The sequence below is a fragment of the Plecotus auritus genome (assembly GCF_963455305.1).
Source record: "Plecotus auritus genome assembly, chromosome: 1".
Taxonomy (NCBI): domain Eukaryota; kingdom Metazoa; phylum Chordata; class Mammalia; order Chiroptera; family Vespertilionidae; genus Plecotus; species Plecotus auritus.
The window spans coordinates 208,168,301-208,183,189 of NC_137770.1; positions in this window are offsets into that span (position 1 = coordinate 208,168,301).

The following is a 14,889-nucleotide window of genomic DNA, read 5'->3' on the forward strand; positions in this document are numbered from 1 at the left end:
GTAGTTTTTCTTTGCATTTATCTTATTATATGTTAGGTAACATACAGATAACTTTATGCTGTCAGGGTATTAAGCAATAATTTTGGGTTACAAAAACTTATGTCTGAAAGACTTTTTATTTCATAATGTTATCCTTTGAATTTAGCTTTTCCTCTTTTTCCTTTTTTCATGTGTGGCAAAGGTAAACTCAATTTTCCTTCCATTTAGGAAGCCCTGTGAAAGCCTGGATGAGCCAGGGGGAGTTCTAATGGAAATCTGGTACAGAACTGGCAACTTAGGAAAATTTTGTTCAAGTACTCTGTGAGAACTACCCAGTCTTTTACTACTTTCAGAATAGCAGATCCCGGAGGTTGGGTAGTCAAGGCTTGATTTACTTTGGACAACTCAGTGGGTCAGAAGAACCCTTGAAAATCACAAGGCTAAGATACTGCATGCCACCCTGAGGAAGACTGTTTGGTGGTGTTCCCTAAAGACTTGAAGATGTGTCAGGCTGCTGGGTTAGACTTTGGGTATCCCAACTATTGTTTTTCAATGGAAGCACAATGAATGTTTTCCTTATGCCTATCACATGTTAGGTTATGAATCAGCTCCTAAGGATATAAAATGATGGTGCCTTTGTGCTGAGAGGTACTAGAGCACAGTGGTTACATATGTGAATTCTAGAGTGAGACTCTTAAATTTGGGTGATGTTCAGGCAAGTTATTTTAATTTCACTGTACCTCAGTTACTTCATCTGAAAATTGTTAATATTGACTGAAAATTTTAGAAAATGCATAGTGTATACTTAATATTAGTCATGATTATTTAAAATAGACCCCATCTTTTATTTTTTTCAGTGTAATAATATGCATCTTCTCTTCACTTTTCTAACATCCCCAGTTCAATTCCTAAGGCCAGGTATAGAAAATCTTCCCTGATCACCTTGCAAAGGGTCTAAGTATATATATAATCCTGTTTTTCTTGGTAAGCGAAGATTGTGTTTAGTGAAATAAGCACTTTTTTAGCTATGTAATCATTTCTGTGTCATTAATTAGCTGTGCATCCAGAATAAATGATTCATTATCTGGAGGTTTTAATTTATTCACTTACATAATGTGGAAGTTTATTTTTAAAGCCCATCATACCTATAAAACATCATCATTAATTAATTGTCTTGACATAAAAATATGCTTCATTGTTAAGCAACTATATAAAAAATTAGAAAAGAAATTCAAATATAGTCAAATACTCTCTACCTACTGAAAATCTGGCATTTAGTTACTGCTAATTCGTGGGTTTGGAGGAAATTTTAGGTCTCAAGTTTATGGTCCACTGAGCTTCAAGTTAATCACAGAGTATTTAAGATTTAAGTGCTATATTTACAGAACTAGCAATTCTCTTTAGAAAACATACCCCAATTGGGTTTGCCACACATGGCAATCAGATAATTTTGTCTAAAATGGGGGAGCGAAAAGCAAGATATAGAACATTTCCAGCACCTCAGTAGGCTTCCTCATGTCCCACTCAGTCCATATACCTCCAAAGGAAACTATTCTATAACGATAGACAATCTTCTGCTTGTTCTTGAACTTAATATAACTGGAGTCATACATCATGGACACTTGTAACTGGCTCCTTTTACTCAACCTTGTATCTATATGAGTCATCTATGTTGGTACATGTTATAATATTTCATTTTTTTATTTGTTTCCAAAATGGAAAATACAATTATATTCTAAACATCTATTTTATAAACATACTACAATTTATTTATTCTTTCCATTGATGGATTGTTGCTTGTTCCAGTTTGAAAGCACTTATGAATAAAACTGCTGCTAGCATACTTATACATATCCTTTGATGTTCAAATACATTCATTTCTCTTGGATCAGTAATTAGAAGTGGGATGACTAGGTCTTATGACACACATATACTCAGTTTTAGTAAATATTGCTGAGAGATTACCAAATTGGTCATGCCAATTCACACTCACCATCAGCATATGTACATGTCTGTATACTGCCACAATAATCTGCCTGAACTACCTGTAATAGTCTTCAAACTGATCTCTCTTCTTCAACACTGGGCTTTCTACCATCTATTTTTGCTACACAACACTCCGAAAAACAACAGTCTATGCCAGGGCTGACCGGCAGACCTTGAACAACAGATGAATGATTGCTCTGACACATGTTTCTGTAAAAGAGAGGGCTAAGGGACTGCTTGGCTATAGGAACCAAACAGCCCTGTTCACCTGCCTCCTTAGGCTTTTATTGTAACAACAGCTTGAGCTAAAATTAACTATTAGGTACTATCAGTAGAGTAAGTATCCTTGAGAAGACACATGCATCTGCAGTGAGTGTCCTTTAAGCAAGGACATCTAAAGACTAAACATAAAGATCCCAGTAAAACAGCCGGGGGTTCAGAGTCATTTGGAAAAGTCAAGGCAGGGGAAGCCACCTTCAGCAAGTCCCCCTAGAGGCTCCTGACCTTACAGACTTTCCAACCAAGTCCCATGCTTCCCCACAAGTCTACCTGAGGAATTAATACTTGAGCAGATATATCCATGAAGAGAAGAGTGTGAATAATGGGTAGAAACAAATGTGAAAAATCTGAGGTCATCTCATGTCCAACATACTTGAAGAAAATAAGGAGGCATTTGAGATTGGTGGGAAATGGGTATGGCAGAAACAGTATGGGAGATGAGATCAGAGTGGTAGTCAGGGTCCAGATGCAGGCCATAGTGAAAATTTTGGAATATTTCTGAATGTGATGGGAAGCCACTGGAGAATTTTTAACATGGGATTTACTTTAAATGACATTCTTTTTAACTCCAAAGACCATGCTTTTTTAAAAAATTATTATTTCAAAGAGGAAGGGAGAGGGAGAGAAAGATAGAAACATCGATGATGAGAGAGAATCATTGTTCAGCTGCCTCCTGCACATCCCTACTGGGGATTGAACTTACAACCCAGGCATCCTTTAGTCCACAGGCCGACACTCTATCCACTGAGCCAAAACAGCTAGGGCCCAAAGACCATACTTTTTAAAGTCATTTTACATCTGCTATGGTTTCCTCCCCCATGCTAGTTAAATAAATAAACATTTTCAACTTATCACTATTAATCAGTAGTTCTTTAAAAATTGAAGGGATGAAAGAAAAAAAAGATTGTGGTTATGGAAAATTACCATGAATAGTTTACTGAAAGGGATTAACTTTTGTATTTTTCTCTCATATCAAGCTGGGCAATTACTATAGCTATGGCTCTAATTTCAGAGGAAATTATTAAAATAAAAATACTTTCTAAAGAATTGTCCCAAAGTGGATTTTCAAAATAATTATCATGTGGATTATAAATAACTTTTACTGATAGTTTGAATTTGTAACTGCCACAGATTGAGGTGACCTTTCTCTAAATTGTGAGAATACATTCACCCTATAAATTCCCACCTGTGCTCTTGGTCAGCAGTTCTTAGAATTTTCTGATTTCCAAAACTGGGGAGTACTTAAAAATAATTTATAGAGTTAAAAAGTTTGTCCTAAAGTTTATGTGGAAAGGAAAGTTTTCAAAATAGCTAGGAAAATGTTTAAAAAGAAAAATTTGCTGAGGTGATTAGCCCTTCCAGAAATTAAAGCATGCCATAAAACCTCTACAATTAAAACAGTGTGGTACTGAAGTACAAATAGAACATAGACTAGTGCAATTAAATGGAAATTCCAGAAATAGACTCAAGTGCATATGAAACTTAGATATGTGGTAAAGGTGACATCTCAAATTACTGGGGCAAAAAATAAAGTAATTAAAAGAACAATAGTAATAATTTCCACTCCCCCTCTATATCTGAAACACTTTTTCAGGGTGGAACTTACAATCTTTAAAGCTCCTCAACTACCAGGCTGACACAGATGCTGTTTGTTTCCAATTGCTATGGTCACAAATTACTACAAAGCTAGTGACTTAAAGCAATAGAAATGCATTAACTTACTGTTCTGGTGGTCATAAATCTGAAATGTGTGGTCAGAAGTCTGGGGGTTAGAAGTTCTAAAATCCTGGCCAAACCACTTTAGCCCATGATTCCATCCTTAAATCTTCCTCTTTGACTCTGACCCTCCTGTCTCCCTTTTATAAGGATACTTGTGACTACATTGGAGCCACCTGAATAATCTCCCCATCTTCAAATCCTTAAATTAATCCACTAGCTGCAAAACATTCACAGATTTCAAGGATTAGGATGGATAGCTAGCAGAGCGAAATCTCTTGTGATGTGTTGTTTTGGTTGAAGTATACGAAGAAAATCTGACATTACAAAAATATGTGGTTAAGGAAGACACTCTCCCCACCAGACTCCCATCACTATGTTTAGAAATTCACTGGTGTGGAGGAAATTCACACAGAACTAAGATTAAGAATTATAGTATTGCCGTCATTTAGAAGGGAAAAATACAAAAACAGGAGAAAAATGAGGATAATAGGAGAAAAAATAAAAAAAGAGGAAAACAGATAATCAGAAAAAGGAAGTAAAAATGGAAGAGTAGACGATAAGGAGACAAAAATAAAGAAGGAAACATCAAGTAGAAAAGGAGAAAAAAGGGAGGAAATAAGGAGAAGGAACAAAAGGAAGTGGTGGATACAGCAGGAGAAAATAACAATCGCATAAGATACACTAGAGATATTGAAGAATAAGCATAACATTATAGAACTATATCAAAGAAATGGTTAGAGTTACCAGGAGATTTCAGTAGTATTAAATGCCAGAGAAATCTCAAGTGTTTTAGGAAAGAATAATTGATTTGGTGACAAATATTATAATAATAATTATTATTATAATCAATATTTGTTATCAGTGACCCTATGACATAAGTTCCTAAAATGGAATAAAAATGACAGAAAAATAAAATGACACTCTGCAGAGTTAAGATATAAGGATAAATAGATTTTAAGCTACATTTAATTACATTTTAATTCATTTAAAATGTTCAGTTTCAATTAAAGAGTTATACATTGCAATTGCTCAGTGAGTTAACTGAAAATAATTTGGCACAACTTCAATATCCAATAATATGGGTTTAATTGGGGTGTAAAATTAAATGTCCAACAAGAGGGAATTAATTGGAGCATACTAAATGTTTTTCACACCTAAGCATAAAATGAAAACACAGTCAAACAAGCAGAAGGGAAAGAAATAGTTTATAATGAATTATGATTTTGAGGTATTAATCACCAAGATTCCCGCAAATTCACTTATTTTCTTTTTATAGTAAATTTTATTTTTAGGTTAACTCTAAGTTTTCCTTATCACAAATGCAATACTTAGTTCATAAATAAGTGAAAAAGTCATAAAAAAATCATGTGCAACCAGACACTGTCATGTATGCAGACACCACCACTTGCAAAATTTTGATGTTTAAATTTCCAAATCCTATCCTATGTTTAAGTAAGTTTTATTTATTTTGGGTACACTATCATATTTTAAGCATTCAATCAATTGTGGAACCTTTAAAGTGTTCCATCCAAACAAACAAATAATAAAAATAAATAAAAATTAAAATAACAATCATAATAATAAATAAAGTATTCCACCCAAGACACTATTGTTAATGTTGCTCCACTCAGAATACTTCAGTTTTCCAACTTAAGTCTTACTGTGTGGCAAATTGGTCCAAGTCTTTTATGTTATAAATAGTGTATGTATAATGGACAAAACTGATTAGAAAAAGTACAAAATTGAGGTAAATTTTAAAATAAACTAAAATAAATAAAGATCCAGAAAAATTTACAAAAACCACATTGTAATACATCAAAATTGCTAATGCTCAAAACACTCGTAAATAAAACTCTATTTTCAACAGAAATTATCATGGTTATCAATTTCTTTTCTCTTAAATTGCTTTAGGGAATTAGCCAGGGAACGAGTTAGGAAGCTGGAAGAAAAGCAAAAGTTAACTTCACAATCCTGTTCTCTCCCAGGGACTGGAACAAATGATTTCTCCAGGAAATAGATTTATAGGGAAATAAGTTACACTCTATCAGTCACCAGATTTTATTCTTTTAACCTATGGGTCTTAACAATTAACCCTTACAAATTAAAAGCTGGGATGTGACTGTGCCCCTGGATGGAGAAGACTGCTATTCTCTCAGGTTAGTCCTAATATCATAGCCCTATACCACATACATGCATTTTTAAATATCATCCTGGGACTACTTGATGTGGGGTTAGCTTTCACCTCAATAAAATATTAGATTAAGTAAAAATGATATACAAAATTAATTTCAAGTCTATACTATCTCCACAGGCAAATAAAGTAAATAAAGTAAAATTGCTTCCTAGAATAATTTCTACCTAAATATTACATCCTGTCACAAAGACTGATATAACTTACATGAAATTTGCTAGTCAGCTCAATGATGGCAGAAATACACCCCAAAGAACACAAATATTTAAATGTCTGACATTATAATGCTATTCATTTCTCTCCCCTTTATCAAAACCCAGGAAGAAGTTAAAGTCCAAAATTGAATTCCACTTCAAAATTACTAAAATTTCAAGAAATAAATTCCACAATTATCATCCTCAATTTCTTTCTCTGCTCACTCTCTGCCAGAGGGGTCTCATGGAATCCCAGGTAATTATTCTCTTAATTGGTTTTCCCAGGAATGAAAAAAAGCTCTTTCAGGCTTTAAAGTTTAATTAATGGAACCCTAATCTATTTATATTTTTGATGATAAATAAGGATCTTAGAACAACAGTGCCTGGTACATACTAAGAATGATCAATAAAAGTATTATTACTATTGTATGTATGTACTGTTGTATCTAATGAATATTTAATAACAACAAGGGGTGCCATTGTTACACCAGCCCTATACTCACAAAATGTAGAGAATACAAGAAATTTCAAGTGTTTATAAGTGATATTACATCTTTTTTCTTTTTATCCTCACCCGAGGATAATTTTTCCATTGATTTTTAGAGAGAGTGGAAGAGAGAGGGAAAGACATAGAGAAATATCGATGTGAGAGAAACACATCAATTGGTTGCCTCCTGCATGCACCCAGACCAGGGCCTGGGCCGGGGAGCATTCTGCAACCAAGGTACGTGCCCTTGACCCAAATCAAACCCAGGACATGAGCTAAATCAGCTAGGGCAGTGGTCGGCAAACTCATTAGTCAACAGAGCCAAATATCAACAGTACAACGATTGAAATTTCTTTTGAGAGCCAAATTTTTTAAACTTAAACTTCTTCTAACGCCACTTCTTCAAAATAGACTCGCCCAGGCCGAGGTATTTTGTGGAAGAGCCACACTCAAGGGGCCAAAGAGCCGCATGCGCGGTTTGCCGACCACGGGACTAGGGCATATTACATTCTTAGTGTTATCCATACTGTGTACGAAAGTTGCCAAAGTTTCCTGTTATTGAAGGTTCAGAACACCAAGATACTATGAATAGAGGAAAAGTCTTTTTTGTTTCACTTCAGCAGGGTGCTAATTAGCCTATGCAGACTGATGGAGCATATGACCTGTAAGTTGAATATTGATGGGTAGGACAAGTGGTTAATTGTCACCATGTTTACCCTATATGAGGAGGTGAAGAAGGTAGGATGGATCAAACTATTTTTCTGACTTCTTTCCTGGCAATTAACGTTTGTGATGACCTCTCTTCATGTAAAATGTGCGTGTCTGCAGTGGGGATGCCCATAGTCCCGGGTCTCACACGGTTTAAGTTCCCTGCTGTTCTACTTGGTATTTTAACACACTTACCATTGCTTCTTTCTCTGCAAATTGCTTAGCCCTGGGAAACCTGCCTACTAAAGAAAAGTTTCTCCTCACTCTATTTTTCCCCAGCTGGAAAATTACCCTCAGCAGAATCTTCAGTCAAAAGCACATCTGATCCTTCGGAAACATGTGCCTTGAAATTCTGAAGAGGACCATACACCTACCTCGAAAATTGTCCTTTTGACAAATTTTCCATTTTCCATACCTTGAATAACTTCTAGTACTTTAACAGTAGCAGACACATTTTGTTTTGCCAATTCATTTTTCCACTTTAATGGAATATGGCCCTAGTGTTCTGGTTTTTTGTTGTTGTTATAGGCAGGCTCAGCAGATTTTAATCTTCTTAACTTGTCCCTTTTCTTCTCTCCTAAGTGTACTTTGATTTTTTATTCTTGCTCTTGGATCAAGATATTATTTTAAAAATTATTGTTACTATTTAATGCTTAACTAACCCAGGATTAGACTTCATCTGTTAGTGTGCTTCCCGGTTTCCCTTAATGTATTTTATGTTCCCTACGTCTTTCCTTTGCGTTCTAATTACATATATTTCCCTGATGTGCTATTGAAGGATCTTGTCATATTGAAACTAATCTAAAAATAAGATATGTAAATATTATCTTCTCAGGCTCCTTTCAAATCTATCCTATTTTTTTTTCTTATCATGTTAATGTGTCCCATTACTCAATAAAGGATTAGCCCAAGTGCTTTAATTAACTTCATGTTTAACAGGGAACCTCTCAATACTTCTTGGATCCAGGCTTTCTCCAGGGCATCGCTCCAGGTTATTCAAGGAGGTCAGGCCTCTTCTTTTCTGTTAGGTTTCTCTGACTCAAGTCAACCTAGTAATCACTCACATATTGCTGCCCTTATAATGCCATTTTAAAAGCAGTAAGTTCTCAGTAAATCTGCTAGAACATGGGCTCTATAAAGGGCAGGGATTTTTGTCTTTTTTTTTTTTTTTCTGTGAGGTATTGAAAGTGCTTAAGAAAGCATTTTTTAAATGAATAAATAAATCTATATTTTTAGCCTTTCATATAGATCTAGTTTGGCTTCAATAACCTTGCCTCCTTTTAAGTATGTTTCTCCTGTACTCCTTGATACTTCCCCGGTGTGCTTGAGGCTTTTTCCAGAGTTAAAATAATGTCCCAAGCTTTATTCCTCTAACATCTTCAAATTTCTCTGGTGTTCCAAGTTCTTATACTGTTTTGGTGCCAACAGACTCTCCATCAACAAAGCACCTCACATGTGAGCCTTCTTTACAGACTTTGACCTTGGGATGTGGGATAATGTCATTTGAAGTTTTTTCTATCCCTTTATAATGGAAGCAATATGTCCATAGAAATAGAAACCCCCTTTCTATTTATCTATTCATTAATAAATATTTACAACTCCTCTATGTTTGAATATGCTCACTGGATCCTGAAGGCCATATCCATGGTCCAGGCTTATATAATAACTAAAGGCCCAGTGCACGAAATTCATGCATGGGGGTGGGGGGTGTCCCTCAGCCCAGCCTGCACCCTCTCCAATCAGGGACCCCTCGAGGGATGTCCGACTGCCCATTTAGGCCCGATCGATCGGGCCTAAACGGGCAGTCGGACATCCCTCTCCCAGTCCAGGACTGCTGGCTCCCAACTGCTCGCCTGCCTGCCTTCCTGATTGCCCCTAACTGCTTCTGCCTGCCAGCCTGATCACCCCCTAACCACTCCCCTGCCAGCTTGATTGATGCCTAACTGCTCCCCTGCCAGCCTGTTTGCCCCTAACTACCCTCCCCTGCAGGCCTGGTCACCCCTAACTGCCCTCCCCTGCAGGCCTGGTCACCCCTAACTGCCCTCCCCTGCAGGCCTGGTCCCCCCCAACTGCTCTCCCCTGTAGGCCTGGGTCCCCCCAACTGCCCTTCCCTGCAGGCTTGATCGTCCCCAACTGTCCTCCCTTCACTCCTGGTCCCTCCCAACTGCCCTCCCCTGCTGGCCATCTTGTGGCAGCCATCTTGTGTCCACATGGGGACAGTCATCTTTGACCACATGGGGGCAGCCATCTTGTGTGTTGGAGTTATGGTCAATTTGCATATTATTCTTTTATTAGATAAGATTAGATAGGATAGAGGCCTGGTGCACGTGTGGGGGGCCAGCTGGTTTGCCCTGAAGGGTGTCCCGGATCAGGGTGGGGGTTCCCTTGGGGCGTGGGGCAGCCTGGGCGAGGAGCCTGTGGTGGTTTGCAGGCTGGCCACACCCCCCAGCGACCCAAGTGGAGGCCCTGATATATGGGATTTATTTATCTTCTATAATTGAAACTTTGTAGCCTTGAGCAGAGGCCTGGGCCCGCCAGGGCAGGCAGAAAGTTTGGCTTCCACCATTGCTGGGGAAACCCAAGCATCCTGCTTTCTCCATGGCCACAGCCATCTTGGTTGGGTTAATTTGCATACTCACTCCTGTTTGGCTGATGGGCATGGCTTGTGCAGAGGTATGGTCAATTTGCATATTAGTCTTTTATTAGATAGGATAAATCAAATATGATTTGAAACTATGTATTATAGGAGAGGTGGGGTGGCCCTCCAACTGATGACAGACCACATAAATACAGGAAGTTATCTACTTTACAGTGTTTTTTCCTTTAGTCCTGACTATAACTAATGGCAAGATTAAGTGGAACAATGATTTTTATGGTTTTGGCTACTGAATTAATATACCAATTAATGTTCAATACCAACACTCTAAGGCAAAGCCTTCCTACTCTAGCAAAGCTCTCATATTCCAATGCTCTGTACCCATGGGACACATAGCTTGTCTTTGAGGTTTAAAGTCACAGCTTGTATGCTTTGTTGAGAAAGTACAGGGAGGAAAAGGTCCCCCAACAACCAATGTATACAAAGCCTGTGTACTGCTCCCTTTGAGGCAAACTCCAGTGAGACTAAAAGACTCTCTTTTCTTGGTTCTCTGATCCCTGGCTTGGTGGCACCTTCTTAAGTTACCTCTGTTACTCAAGGTCAGCCACAGAGGTGTGGATAATCACCTTGGCTAAAAACAGTCATCATTTTCTCTTCCTTTGAGAAACACTACCCTGAATCTTATCACTGAGTACTTAGAAATGTCGAATGTTTCTATTTATCTAACTGATATTTATGAGCACAGCCTAAATGACTGGCAGTGCTGTAGGTGCTAGAAATGAAATGGTTCACAAAAGCCACAAAGCAGACATTAAATAAATAATAACACAAACAATTAGACATAGTATTTTGTCAGTTTTGAAACATATGTCTCCCACATTTTATTGTACTTCACCATTCTCTTGTGTCTTAACAATCAATGGTGTTTTACAATCTCTGAATGTCAGCCGCGCTGGAGTCATCATACAGTTGTCATTGTCAGCATACGACTGAGCTGTCCACTGTTGGCACTTAGTTTGTTGTGTGGTTTCAAACACACTGGTGAATTTCAGTGACATTTTAAATGCCTCCAAAATGTAACACAATTTTTCCTCCTGGAATTAAAAATGTTAATTTTATACAAAAAAAAAAAAGAACAAAGAGAACAGGGTAGGGTTATGTAAGTGTAGTATAAGGGAATATGATGTAGTTAGTAGTCAGATGATAGTAGCCTATAGGCTAGCTTAGTGAATTTTAATTTCATCCTAAATCTAATGGTAAACCATTGAAATATTTTTATCAGGTAAATAACATGTTCCAGTTTGCATTCTAAAAGATCAGTCTGCCTGCATGGTGTAAGCTGATTGAGAAACAATACCAGAAGGGGAACCACTTAAGAACTTACTAACAATGTAGGATGGCGGAGTAGAGTAGAGTTGGAAAAAAACCTCTACAATTTGGAATATATTTGAAGGTAAATCTATAGGATTTGATGATGAACTGAATTTAGGGGGAGAGAAAAAGGAAAGTGACTCCCAGATTTCTAGATTGAACATTTGGGCATATGATTTACTAAGGGATTTATTTTGTAAGATGGATAAGACTGGAGGAATGTTAAGACTAGAGTCCACTTGCAAACCGAAGACAAGAATACTTGTGGGAAAACTTATTATTCACTCATTATCAATGTCTGTCAGGGCAGTTAGGAGACAGAAACTACACTGCTTATTTGAAAAAATAAATGGGATTTCAATATAAAGAATTGTTAACCAGTAAAACATGGTTAACTACTAAAAGTAATGAGGACATGAAGGGGATCTAGAAGCAGTCAGTAGGTGAGTAGGTGAGAGAAGGCAGCTACTAGCCCTAGGGCTGAGGATAAAAAATGATGAGGAAGAAAAAAGAACTAAGAACTCTGAGACACCACAGCCCCACCAATGCTGAGATTCAAACTTTTGGGAAGAGGGTGAATGGTTGCCACGGGGGATGCACAGCCTGCCAGTGATAAGGGAACTTGTCAGAGGGCTTGGGCTGAGGATAGTTTGTAGAAGCAATCAACTTTCAAGGCCTGGGCAGACTGGAGCCTTCAGAAGGGCTGTTGGTGGGGAGAACATGGCCTGAGGGTACAACAGGAAGTTTTCTGTGCAGGCCTTTAAAGCCCCAGGCTCAATAATAAGAAGGGAGATCTTGAACCTGGAAAGAAAGCCTCTTCCTACTGCTATCACCTTGCAGTCACTCCAGTGCCCTCTACTGATGAACCATAACATTCTGAAGGCTGGCAGAGTTCACATATATCCCAGCTCCATTATCACAAAGCAAGGTAAACAAGAGTAAATTTGGAGCTGAAAGACAATGAATTGACCATTGGTATAGTAATTACATGTTAATTCTTTTGATAACTGTAGATATGTCACCTTATTTATTCTACCCTACTTAGGGGACTGTTTGAAAATAATGCTTTCATTAACTAACAATTATTGACAGATGTCAAATAAAACTCTGACATAATCTCTATATATAAAAGGCTAATATGCAAAGTGCCCCCTCGGGAGTTCAACCAGGAGACCAGGAGTTCGATTGCTCGCTATGATGTGCGCTGACCACCAGGGAGCAGCGCGGGATGAAGGAAGGCCCCAGCCAGCAACCAGAAGGCCCCGATTGGCCCTGATCACCAGCCAGGCCTAGAGACCTACCCTTGCATGAATTTCGTGCACTGGGCCTCTAGTTACTATAATAAGTGGGATGGTCACATTACAAGGTATAAAAATGTTGAATCACTGTATTGTGCACCTGAAACTAATATAACTAATATAATATTGTATTCCAACTCTACATATATTAAAAATCAATTAATTTAATCAATAAATCAATTAATTAAAAGAACAACTCTGGACATTGGTAAGGAAAGACTTTATTAGAGAAAATTATTGCAAGAGAGGGAAAGGGCCATTGTAATGGGAGGAAGGACTATTGCATCGGGAGAAAGCTCTGCCTAGAAGATCTTCAAGTGTCTCAAAAGTCAGGTAAAAAAGGGTTTTTTTCTTTATAAGGAGTAAATAAGGCTACAATGGGTGGGGGTGGGGGACAAAAGGAGAGGAGATAGTACATCAGAAAATGTTTCATTCTGAGGCCTCAACAGTAACTTGGAAAAGGCTGTTAAGGAAGGTGGTATGCTGGTTCAGGCTGAGGGTATGCCGATGTTTGGAGGCCTGAGAGAAGGAGAGAAACTTAACCAAAGAGCATTTTGTTCAGATTGATCAGCTGGACAAGTAGTTTAGCTAATCATTTGTAGGGTCTGTGTCTGGTCTTGTCATAAACCAGGAAGTACCCTGAGTCTTTTCTAAGGCATGTGGGGAGGGATATTCTCAGAGTAAGGCCTTTTCAGATACGCAGAAGGGCTGGGGAATGCCATTAACCTTCATGGTTCCAGGAGCACAAGGCTCAGTTAAAGTTTAACATTATCACCACTGACCTGCATGTAAAATAAACATTGTTCTTTTCAGGATTGTTTCTATAATAAACAAATAAATCACTTGTTTTAATTCTTCCTACTATGGTTAAAATAAGCAAAATGGCCTCTTTCAAATTACCTGAACCTTAAAGTCCAAAAAACACAAGAGAAAAGAAAGGGCTAGAACAACAAAATTATACAGTAAGGTTTTCATATGAAAGCATCCTTTTGTACCAGATTTTAACCAAAAAGAGTGGAAGCTAAAGTATTACATAGTGCTTCCAGGGGTGGGCAAACTTTTTGACTTGAGGGCCACAATGGGTTCTTAAACTGGACCGGAGGGCCGGAACAAAAGCATGGATGGAGTGTTTGTGTGAACTAATATAAATTCAAAGTAAAGGAGCGGAGGGGAGAGCAAGAGAACCTGATAGAACAGCGGGATCCGGCCCGTGGGCCGTAGTTTGCCCAAGGCTGGGACAAACACTGACATTGCTTATACAAAACAATATAAGAAAATAAATTTGTCATTGGAACTAAGAAAAATAAGAGAGAGAGGAAAATAAAGTGCGGAGTTTAACGAGGAGCTTCTTTATTTACTCTTCCATAGCTAGAATTCTGAAAGGCAAAGGAATGGTGTACTTCCACGCCTCTCTTTTTGCTGTGTTTTCACAGGTAGAACAGAACAGAGAAAGCCTGGACTGCAACTACTTAGAAGTCTATATTTATCATATGCTGTCAGTATCAGAGTGTTACTAAGAATATTTCAGTATAAAATGCCAATGTGAGTAATGTAATAGCAGTGAAAATGTTGATGAAAGTAATGTTAACAATGATGATGAGGATACAAAAAGCTCATGCCCTAAGAAGGCCATAATCTGAACAGGAAAGAAGAGATTTTATCATCAGGCCACAAGCCAATGTAATATTAGTTCTTATTTTTTCTGTTATTTTATTTACTTTAAAGGCATCTCAATTTTAACTCTCATTGATGGGAAAGACAATATCATTTTACCGAGAAAGGCTATTGCAATGGAGAATTAACTTAATTTATGAAGACTTTTATAATTTCAGGTTATTCCTAAATCATCCCTTTCAACTACTCTAGTAAGGAGATATACTCAATGTCATGCTTTAAGAGACAATTAATTTTTAAAATCAGAAAGATATATAAAGGCATGTGGCTGCCCTGAGGGAGTTTCCTTTATTACTCTGCCTTATAAAAAGTTCCAAGTTTAGAATTAAAGGTATGTCTGTAGTATTATCAAAATATTTAAAGTCACAAACTACAAATTAGCCAGAAAAAAATGATACAATTTACCT